Raw genomic sequence first — 12,295 nt, 5'->3', positions numbered from 1 at the left:
TTTAGCATACATCTTGAGAAATGTATAAATAAACTTCCTGAAGAAACTGAGATTGGGAAATACTACCCACTCCTTCTAGTTTTGGACTAGTGATTCCTGAAAAGCTGCCTCAGTTTAAGTAATTTCTTCCTAAAACCAGAATTTTTTCTATACACATTCTTATGTGACATCTAAGGAAAATAAAAAATGCTACTTAGACTCTGTCTTCCTCCTGGGAGGTGTTTTTTTTGAGGGTTGACAACAGGGACAGTTGTCCACACAGGAGCATTTGACATATTTAAGTCAGCTTTCATCACTGTAGGAAATCCAATTCTTCAGTGTTACTGCCAACCCATAAAAGGGGAGTGAAAGGCAAAAACCTGGCATTTTATTGTGAGTCTAGGTGCAAAGTACTTCAAGCACACTGCAGACATCTATTATCTTGGAGAGAAAACAACGCTCCTGTAGATCCAGAGGATGAGTCAATAGCCTTTGTTATAAGATTCCAGTGGAGACTGTAGGAAATTGTGTATCTCATTGTCACCTATAAAGAGAAGCTGGATGCCTTAAACACAGCATTAGAATTTGATCTGGTGGCAAAGACACACTTTTAATAAGCATCATTATGTATCTTACCAAGTAATCTGTCAGCATCTTAGAAACTGACTGAGTTATGAAACATAAAGAAATTAAAGCACACAGTGGGACCCAGATGGCATTTTTAGTACATCAAGAATAACATTTCTTGCAGTACAAACTGTTTGAAAATTCCAATCATTGAGATGTTCTTTGTGGTTTTGTTCATATGAGATCTTTCCTAAAGAAGCAGAGGTGGGAAAATAGATTTTTTTCAGCACCCAAAAAGAAAGCAAAAATCACAAAAAGGGTGCCATCCTAGCAGATTAAATCCTCCCTTCAGTCTGTGTCATGATTGCATTTTTTTATTATACCTAAAAAATTCATTTTATGTGAGCTTTTCAAATTTTATTTTTCCATTGTTCCACAGTACATCACATATTTGAGAGGAAAAAATAATTTGAAACAAAACAAAAATATTGCATTTAAAAGTTTTGAATAGATTTTTTCAAAAGGAGAAATTAATAAAAAAGCAACCTCTAAACTGGATTTTTTAAGTTTGACAAGCCAGATTTCTTAGTGAAATAATGTAAACCACTCTGAATTAGCTTCTTTTATGAATGTCAAATTCTGAGTCAACAGGTAGTTGAAATAGTCAAAAATATAACTATTTTCTTTAAATTCCTGATACAGATACAATCCTTCAGGAAAACTTCCCTTGCAATTTGCTATGAAGCAGGGCATCATTTAAAAACTGTGTATGAAGTGTTAAGCAGCAAAACCTGATCATTTAAGGATTGTTTTACTCTCTTAGGTTGGCAACAGTCTCTTGGCACATAATGTGACAGGGTGAAATATATTAATTTTTCTATAACTGCATTGCTTGGATGACTCTTCAGGTATGAGCCAACATCTATCATTCTACCTTGCATTGTCCTTTGGTAAGTGAAATTTATGGCTCCAAATCTCAAACAGGCAAAAGAACTACTTGCAAACTAGGAGTTTCAGCTGCTTTAGAGCTCTGAATATGCTTTAGAAATGAATGTGTTCAGAACTGAGCATAATCCAGATATTTCTGGGGCTAAACTAACCATAATTACCAGCTGTCGTGTTCACATTCACATATGGCATTGCACTGCACAAAAGTGTGATACTCTGCTGAGTGTTTTGGGATATATTGAACACAACCAGTACCATGTGAAATGAAACCCTTTTCCTTTCGGCTGTACCTGACCACAAAATCTTATTTATTAGCCTACAAGAAAACCAAGATTAAGTAAACTCTTATCTCATCCTATCATGCTGAGATGGTTCGATTAGGGTTTAAGATCTCAGCTGAACATTTCCTACACATGAAACCTGACATGCCCCCCTCAGAAACAGAAAGGGCAATAATAAAGATGTAAGGTTTTATGGAAGGTTTTAAATCTATGATGCAAAAAAATTTAAATATTTCAGACATCATGCTTAGCAGGATCTTCCAAGTCAAAATGACCAAAAGCTTATGGATCAGGATTGAAGGGAGGGCAGGCACAGGCGACATTGTAGTGGGGGACTGCTAGAGGTCACCCAACCAGGAAGACCTAATGGAAGACCCTCTATGGATAGTTAGGAGCAGCCCCATGTTCACAAACTCTACTTCCTCACAGGGGACTTCAACCACCCCGATATCTGCTGGAGGGATAGCACAGCAGTGCACAGGCCATCCAGGAGGCTCCTGGAATATATTGATGATAACTTCCATCTCCAAGTCATAGTGGAGCGAACAATGATAGTGATAGTGGAGCGAACAATGCTTCTGTAGGTCTTTACTGTGAGGGTGGTGAGGTACTAGAAAAAGTTACCCAAAGTAGTTGTGGATGCCTCATCCCTGGAAGTGTTTAAGGCCAGTTGGAAGGGGCACAAAACAACCTGGTCAAGTGGAAAGTGTCCCTACCCAGGACAGGCTGTTTGGACCCACATGATTTTAAGATCTCCCAAACCAAACCATTTTATGAGTCTATGACTCTATTGCTCCTGGCACTACTACGGATAAAAAGTGACTGATATGCAGCACCAGAGTGACAAAAACTGAAAGTTGCTACTTCCCTTTAACAAGTTGGCACTTTTTCTTTGTTTGCTTCACTGGATATTTGAAGGTGCCCATGACTCATTTTCCACTGACTTGACCGGAGAAGACATTGATGTATTTCATTGTGAAGGATGTAAGACCTGGCACTCTCTATTGTCTGGGAGAGAGGAAGCTCTTGCATTACCATACAATAGATGGTCTCAAGTTTCTACAATGCTTACAGCACTTCACACACACCAAAATGTTTTATTCAAAAAAAAGCTGTATCTGGAGTCAAAAGATCAGCCTCTGAAAATGGAGGTCATCCTGAACAGGAAGAATCAGTTCAGTCCTGCTCAGCACTATTTTTTGTGAAAACACACAACAGCAGCAGCCTATCTTCCACACTGCCTCTTTTAAGGTTTATGGGAAATAATCATAGAATAAGTTAGGTTGGAAAAGACCCCTAAGATAATTTAATCCAATCATTAATCTAACACTACAGAGTCTACCAGTAAACTGTGTCCCTAAGTGACATTTCTGGAATCACAGAATTATAGAGTCATAGAATCATTTCATATGGAAAAGACCTTTAAGATCGTTGAGTCCAACCATTAACCCAGCCCTGCCAAGTACACCACTAAACCATATCCTTAAGTGCCTCTTAAATCCCTCCATGGATGATAACTCAACTATTTCCTCAGGCAACCTGTTTCAATGCTTGACAACCCATTCCATGAAGAAAATTTTACCTGATATCCAATCTAAACCTCCCCTGGTACAACTTGATGCCATTTCCTCTTGTCTTGCCACTTGTTACCTGGGAGAAGAGACCAACCCCCCAGCCCATTACAACCTCATTACAGGTAATTGTAGAGAATTATAAGGTCCCCCCTGAGCCTTCTTTTCTTCAGGCTAAACAGACTAAACACCCCCAGTTCCCTCAGCTGCTCCTCATCAGACTTGTGCTCCAGACTCTTCATCAGCTCTGTTGCCCTTCTCTGGACATGCTCCAGCACCTCAATATCTCTCCTGTTGTCAGGGGCCCAAAACTGAACACAAGATTCAAGGTGTGGCCTCACGAGTGCCAAGTACAGGGGAACAACCACTGCCCTAGACCTGCTGGCCACACTATTGCTGATAAAAGTTGGGAGGTCTTTGGCCTTCTTGGCCACCTGGGCACACTGCTGGCTCAGGTTTAGCCCCTGTCGACCAACAAGTCCAGATCCTTTTCTGTCAGGTAGATTTCCAGACACGCTGTCCCCAGCCTGTCGCAGTCCAGGGGGTTGTTGTGACCCAAGTGCAGGACCTAGCACTTGGCCTTTTTGAACTTCATACAATAATGAGGTGATCAACACAGATGGTTTAAAAATACTCTAGAAGAAGAACAGAGAATTCCACATCAATTTAACAGATGTTCCCCAGAATTCAATGAAATTTTACTTGTTAATACAATACTTTTACAATTGGCTTAAGTAGTTCAGTAGAATCCTGCTGCTGCTTCAGCAACTTCAAAGAAAACTTAGAGAAAAGTAATATACCTGAGGGAGCAGAAAGTTTTTGTTCACATTCTGTCATGAATTTCTTCATTGTCACGGTGGCCAATAAAAGGAATATGCATCAATCAAGAGAATGGGGGGGGAGGCTAAATAATTAAACCTCTTTGAAAGAAAAAATTACTCATCACCAAGTTTACTATTTCACTTTAAAAATGAGCATTTGAAGTCACACTGAAATGTGACCATATTCTAGTAATTGGTCACACTGAAATGTGACCATATTACCAGATCTTACTGGGAAACTCTCCAGAAAACAGGGAGCAATTCATAGCCCTTGATGGCAAATTGAAGCAAATATGACAAATATTCAAGAAATTCTTTATGTGAATAATCAGATGCATGTGATGCTGCCTCACAACCCAGAGAGACTCATCTCTGTAGCTACAACATTTTCTCATAACTAAGAGAAATAAAGATAATTCTGGTTTTAGCATAGGAATTTTTCATCTTTTTGTGTTACATCAAACTTCAAGACTTATTTGCTATTACTGAACACTTGAGTAATTCTTGTCTTACAGCTTCAGCTTCTTTTTGAAGTGCTCTGAGTGGCTCACTGGTGTCCAAACAACCTCTTTTATTATTCTTCCCTCTATATCATTCTCTTCTAATGATAGAATACATTAGATAAGCACCTCTTCTGAATTCCTGTTGGAGGTATAATCCTTCAGTCCACAGTGTAGTAATACTTCAAGCATCCATTTGAGACTAATTGTGAGTCATTTGCAAAGAAATATCAGTAGGAATGAGTACTGAGAAGAAAGCATTCATTCATGTGTAGTAAATCCTGTCCTAAAATATGTCGTCTTGGTAAAATTTTGCTACCCACATTCCTGTTCACTTACCTCTGATTATTTGCACACTTCAAAGACCACAAAATCCACTGTGGAAAAGTGAATGGCCAAACGAGTTTTTCTAAACTAAGCAAAATGCGGGAAGATGCCCACATCATGGATTTAAAATAGTCTGGTTTAAAGTCCAGAGTAGTACGTGATCCATATTGAAATTCATATAGCAATTAGAGATTTTCAGTTTTCTCACAAGGCTGAAATCTTCCAGTCACTCTGAGTAACTTTGCTTCAAGGGTTCCTGTGGCTTCCTTCAACTGATTCATTCATCAGTATTTAAGGTTGTAATTTTTATGCAAAAATAAAAAAGGGTTTATATGTTGTTCCATTGGAACTAGAGCATGCTCATACTAAATCATGATCAAATCTCTCCTGGGAGAGTCAATAATGCATTCTGGGGCTTCAGCATCTGTGTTTTCTCTTTGAGGCTTTTGGTGACACATGAGTCAAGCAAACTTTACTCAGATATGCTGTGGTCATCCACCCCTCTATGGCTGCCTTGGAAAAGAGTTCTGTAGTAGCTTTCCAGCTCTGAGTATACACATAACTGTTTATAAATACTTGTCCAACAGTTTAAATTTGGGTAATTACAATAGACAGACAATTATTGACATGAAATTATCCTTTTTGGCTTCTGAAATAATCCAAGTTCTCGGTAAGCCTTTTCCTACATTTTCATTTTTATTTTACTGTTTTGATATCCTAAAATGACAGATTAAACTCCTTGGAGGCTCAGCTATTGTTAAACACACCGTCTGAGGCTTCAGAGAAATGTGACCTTTATTGTTCTTCCCTCTGCATCATTCTCTTCTCAAACACAGTTTTGTAACTGAGAGCGCAGTCTGAAAGCTTTTTAAGTGACTTTTAGAATTTCAGTCCTCAGGCATTGCTCAGTGCTCCCAGACTGCTCCAAGATCAAGTGTTAGTTTCATCTAGATCATTACATTTTAACTATATTGCTAGATTAATCATATTTTACCATTTTTAAAAAGTATCTTTTGTACTCAGAATTTGTGGTGAACTGGCCCTGCTCTCTCTTACTCCTGAGATCAGGGCAGGGTGAGTAATGATTTTTTGTTGTTGATCCACAACAAAAATGTTTTTTGGATCAAACTCAACATTTTCAAATGCTTAAAAAATAAAAGCTTATTTGGAGTCTGAATAATTTGTGGTATTTCTAACTGTTATTAACTTGTGCGAAATCACTAAATGAATACTCATTTTACAAAATTAGATGAAGTTAATTTTTTTCCCTCACACTCTGAAAACTTCAGTGACAACAGAAGGTGTTCTCAAAGATTTTTGTTGTTTGACTTCACTAAATTTGCAGTCAAAATGTCACCTGATTATTCTTCACATCTGTAGTTTCCATTAAATTGACATGGTGCTGTAATTAGTGGGGTACTGGAAGGGGAAATTTTTTTAAATGTTCAAAACTACAGTACACAGGACAAACTGCAAGTGAACATCTTGTAGTTCTGTAAATTGCAAATGACTATTAATTACTTATTGTTGACCAGGGTTTTTCGGCAGTGTGGTTGTAAATTCATAAAAATCATCTTGGAACTTCTCTTACACATTGAAATGTTATTAGAAGCTAAATAAAAAACCATTTAGCCCCTTCTTTCCTGTTACTTGAAGGTGTGTTTTCAAAATACACTCAAATAAATTATATGGCTTTGTCATTATTATCACTGATTTTGCCTGGCTTTTATAATTAATGAAAAGGTTTTAAAATATTTTTGAGTTGGCCATAGAGAAAACAAGAAATACTGTTCTAGAGTCCAAGCAGATATATTTTTAAAGTTATTTTAATAACAATGAAAAACAAATCTATGAAAATTATACTTCAGCCAACTTTCCCCCAGCCTAAATTCCACTTAAATCTCTGAGCCTGGTATTTCCTATTGGCTGGCTGCCTCTGAAAGCCTAAAGCCAACAAAGGAGGTACCCAGGCTTATATGGAATTTAGGCTGAATCAAGGCCTCTGGGGCTAGTTATTGGTCATAAATTAAAGTAAAAACAACCTTCTCTTGCTTTCTTCTGTTCATTTTACACCTCAAGACTGTTTTACTCCCCCAGCCATGCCTAGGGACTGAATCAAGGCTTTCAGTGCTCTGACTGCTATCCCTTGCATAACAAATATCAATGTTTTAAATGTGTTATTGGGGTTTTGTGTGTTTGTTTGTTTGTTTTAAGTAATCCATTAAGTTTTCAAAATATCTCTATTCCAAGAATGGTAGGCATTTGAATGAGTTCCCAAACTTCCCTCTGATTTGTGAAATTAGCTATCCTCCTATTCTACCCAAGGGCATATGATGCTTCATATGCTGCAAGCTGTGCGAATTCATAAGTGAGCTGCAGGAGGAGGGAATCAGGAATCATTAACACAGGTTCTTGCAGACTGACTGACCTTATCGTGCTGAGAAGTGGGTGGAAGGGAGTCACAGCTGGTATTACTTGAGTACTTAGAAGTTATCTCTGCTTTGCTATGTCGCCCCACACCTTCCTGTTAGCTCACTTTTCTTGCTACCTGTACTTTCACCAGTTTTACAGTTGAGGAAAATGTGTAGACATACCATTGGAATGATACCCAGCAGGACAGTAGTGGAATATGACAAGGTGTAGTGGGTCGACCCTGACTGGAGAGTAGGTGCTCACCAAAGCCATTCTATCACTCCCTTTCTCACCTGGACAGGGGAGAGAAAATATAATGAAAGGCTTGTTGGTCAAGATAAGGACAAGGAAACATGACTCACCAAATACTGTCATGGGCAAAACAGACTTGATGTGGGAAAATTAATTTATTACTAGTCAAAATTGGAGCAGGATAACGAGAAAATAAAAACCAAACCTTAAAACACCTTCCCCCCACCCCTCCTTTTCTGAGTTCAACAGCATGTCTATCTTGGAGCTGGCTAGCCTTGGCTCTGTAGGACATGGGGGAAACTTCTAGAAGCTTCTCACAGAAGCCACCCCTGTAGCCCCTCCACTTATAAAACCTTGCCATGCAAACCCAATAAACCAGGAAACTGAGAAAATGAAAATAAATGAGAAGATGGAACTGGGATCCTACTTGGTGTGAGATGTGAAGGGCACATTTTAGGGTAGGAAAGGGGGGAAATAGAGACTTCCTAAGTGTACATGAAGCCTGTAATGAGTGGGAAATGCTGTCACTTCCATCAAGACCAACAGTCACATCTTGCTTGCTGTAGTAAGTATAAGTGGCTGAATTTCTCAAAGCAAGCTTGGGAATTTTAAACAGTGGTGATTCTGAAAACAAGCACATACCTATTGCATATCCCTGTGCATGTAGGGGGATGTTGGCACATTGTAAGTTTCAAAATAACGCATAGATCATATATTTAGACTTCTTCAAACACCCTTTTAGCAACTCCTCTGACTCTGTCAGTGATCTTCCTATATCTTTTTTTCTTCTTCTGTTTTCTATGTTCATTTTGGAGAAAGTAAGAGCAACAATTCTTTGAGAACAAGGGCTACTTCTATATCTTGAAAAAAAGTCTCTTCAAATTTTTCCCCAGTCAGAAAGTACTCTCGATAAAGAATAATTATTTCTTTCCTATTCAGGAAAACTGTTTTTTTAATTCCAGTTTTAGCAAGATATTATCTATATGAAATCTTTATGATTCTGTATTTTTAACCTCAACTGAAATTTCTAGCCATCACACTTACCATATGCAGAGCCTGAATAGCCAAAGCCTTGTCTAGCTTTTCTGTAAGAGTTACTTTAAAAGAGATCTATTCCCCCAGGCCAGAGAATGACAAAACCTGCTAACAAGCTTCCCAGGATGTATTAACAGTTCAAGGTCAGACAGAGCAGCACCTTCCAATCCTCTGTTATTTCACAGATATATACAATTATTATGAAAAGAAGAAGAATTTTCAGCTCAATTTCATAATTTTTGCTGCCTGTATAAACAGTTTACCACACAAGCATTAAAAGGCAGAATCATTGGAAGCTCTGACTGAGCTGGAGCTGGAGATGCCTTCGATTGAAGGGAGCATTGCTGTTCAATACAGAAAAAATTACTCCATGTAGCAGATAAATAAAGCCCGTAAATGCATGATACTTCTAGATGGAAAAGCTATTTCAAAAGATCAGAGTCAAGCTTCTTCTCTGACATAATAAATCAGTCATCACCTGGTCCCCTTACTTCACACCAACCATCAGTTCCGTTCTTCCTTCACAGTAATTTAAATGATAGATATAGCAGAAATGAGATCCCAGTCCTAGGCATCAGCCTTCTGCAAATGATACAAAAGAATCTTTTGCAGTACCATCGACTGGGAGTTCTCAGTCATGAATAGCATTCCTGGTATCTAATAAGTCCCCTAAAATGCATATTACTTAGTGTGACTGATTTTTCTCTAACACAAAGAGTGTAAATTACATTTTCATAAAGATTGTTTTCATTATAACATAGTTTCTTACTAGGAGAGTTTCTTACTAGAGGAGAATTATATGTATAATCTAGTAGACAAAGCACGCTCACCAATAAATATGGAAGAATGAAAATATGATTATTATTGCAAATGGTACACAGAATCTTTATTAGCATTTGAGTTGATGAGAGGGCACAGTGCATGCAAATAAATTCAAAGTCAATAAATAAACCAGTGAATTTTTTTAAATATATGAATAACTGAACAGGAGCTATAATTATTTACAGAGAGAAAACATCAGGATGACAAAAAGTATGCATTATAATTCCATACATTTTACCTTTGACAGTAAAAGAGAGATATTTTCTTTTACTGTATTGGGCTTTGACCTCCTAAACATTGTCATGTCCTGGTGCTAATAGAGACCCTCAGACTAAAAAAACTGTTATCCCTCACACCTTGGGGCAGATCACTATCAAGTTACCAGGCTGTATGTCTGAATACTCTACAGATGTTTATGCATAAAGTAAAGAAAAGGTAAAAAAAGCAAAACCAAACAGCGATGAAGCTGAGGCTTTTAAGCAACACAGAAACCCATGATTTGGTCTTTTAAGCTGTGCCACATGTCCTGGCAAGGCAGTAGGTACAGGGGCTGCCTGGCACTGAGAAGGAAGCAAGCAGGAGTTATTTGGACTGGTGTGGTTGGTTTGCTCCATCATGCTTGCCTACACTGTCCTTGTCCTATAATTTCAATGCCAGGATCCCTCTGGATGGGCAGTCATTTCCAGTTTGTGAAATGCTCCTGGCCCACACCATATTTCATCTCCATGGTTATGAGGTATTTATGACTTTATAGTATTCAACTACATAAGGTGTTCAACACACAGCTCCTGGAGCCAGCAGAGCTGCCTATCTCTGAAACAGAAATTTGTTCAGGATGACAGAAGTACAACTGGAGAAGGACTGTTACTGGTTTAATTTTAGAGAGAGTCTCCAGTGTAGCACTAATTCATGTTTTATATATAATCAGTCTGGCTGTATGCATGAATTTGCCATCACTTGCTTCTCATTTGAAATGTCACAGTAGCTCAAAACATACTTCTCCAACTGAAGTCTGTGAAAAATCACTTTAAGCATGTTAGTTGAATGGACATATCCTTTAAAGTGTTTTTAATTAGAAGTTTGATGCTGAAGTTGCACTGCCAACTGTGAGAAATACATTCCACCGCTGATATAAAGAGCTTGATAGCTCCTGATTCAAATCTTTCCTCTATGTTTTCTTGTATCTTTTATCCTAATGCATAAGACTGTGCTATAGATGGTAAGAGTTTCTCTTGGATACAGCTACTATTGCATCAGACAGTGACATGATAATGGTGCATGAGAACCCTGAAGGATTGATTTACATGTACATCCTGAAGTATGATACTATCATAATAAATTGTAGCTGCTGTTATTTTTTTCATATCCATAACTTCCATCAGATTTTAGTTCAGGTTTTTAAAATGGTATACATACACTTAAGGCATAAAGACCTATCCAGACCATAGCAGAGGGTCATACAGTTTGTCTAACTGGTCAAATGAGTTGCTGTGAGTGCAAACTACTATTTCTTTGCCAACTGATGGTAAAATCAAGTTAACCCCAAATTACCTACCTAACTTTGTGTCGTGGTTTGAGATAGTCCCAAAATCCAATTCCCTAGCTCCATCCCCCCTCCCACATCTCAACCTAATGTGAGATGGGTTTTTCCAGACAAAACACACCAGACTCAAAGTGGGGGAAAGGGAATATATTACAATGACTGTACAAATAAATACCATATCACATTATACACACGATTATAACTATCTCTACCATGACATATAGTATTTACAATGGACCAGATCTCTCCTCCCCTCCAAATAAAAGTCCAGGAGGGAAAGAAGGACAGATCCCTTCCAGTCCTTAAGCAGCAGGATCTTCTAATGCAGCAGGTTCTGTCTCTCTTCTCCACATGCAGCAGTAACTGGGTTGTTGTAGCTGGATCTCTGTTCAACATACACAAGGGGGTCTCCAAGCCCCTCGGCTCACTTCGGTCCAAGCGAAGGCCTCACCTGTGGACTGCCAGCAGGGACAAGACTCGCATCACCACAGGCATATCACGAAATGCAGGGGCATCTTCGTGAAAGTCCCTTCCTCAGGGGATTCAAATTCCCGTTTGCAGAGCTCCGTGCTCTGTCTCCAGGCAGCGGGGGGGGGCGAAGCCCTCCTCCACATTCCTTTGGCTGTCCTGGTCCAGCTTCAGGACGCCTTTGAGCTTCTTAGCTCCTCTCTGTAAGTGCTGTAGCACTCCAAGGCTCTTTCAAGTAAGAGTCCATCATCTTCCTCCTTCCAGGAGGTCTCAAAGGAGTTTTGGGGGGTCTGGTACAGTCTTACCCAAAACTCTGTCTCTCAGCTGCTGGTTCTCTCTCTCTCCCTTTCCAGGAGTCTTTTCTCTGGTGCTGCATGTTGTTTCTGCTGCTCCTTCAGTTCAGGTCTTATCTCTTGGCTCTCTGCCACCGTTTCTCTGGTCAGCGTCGGCTGCTGCTCTGTGCCCATGGAGAAGAACATCTCCCGGCATAACTACAGGCACCTAGCTCAGCTTTATGCTGTTCCAGGTCCCTGCAGCCCCCCAGCCGGGGCTGGGAGGGGGCCAGAGGCCCCAAGGGGCACAGAGCCCCTACCTCGTGGCTCACAACATGGCCACCACTTCTACAACCCAAAAACTACAACTCTTCTCTTCCGGTCTGGTTGTGATATGTTTACATTTCTGCAGGAGCGCCCATTGGGCAGAACTTCAAAACTTCTAGGGGTTTCCACCCCTTGGGGTCTACCACTTTTCTCAGCCTCTGGGGGAAAAC

The sequence above is a fragment of the Pseudopipra pipra genome, chromosome 2, assembly GCF_036250125.1.
Source record: "Pseudopipra pipra isolate bDixPip1 chromosome 2, bDixPip1.hap1, whole genome shotgun sequence".
Taxonomy (NCBI): domain Eukaryota; kingdom Metazoa; phylum Chordata; class Aves; order Passeriformes; family Pipridae; genus Pseudopipra; species Pseudopipra pipra.
Note: the sequence above shows the minus strand (reverse complement) of the source record.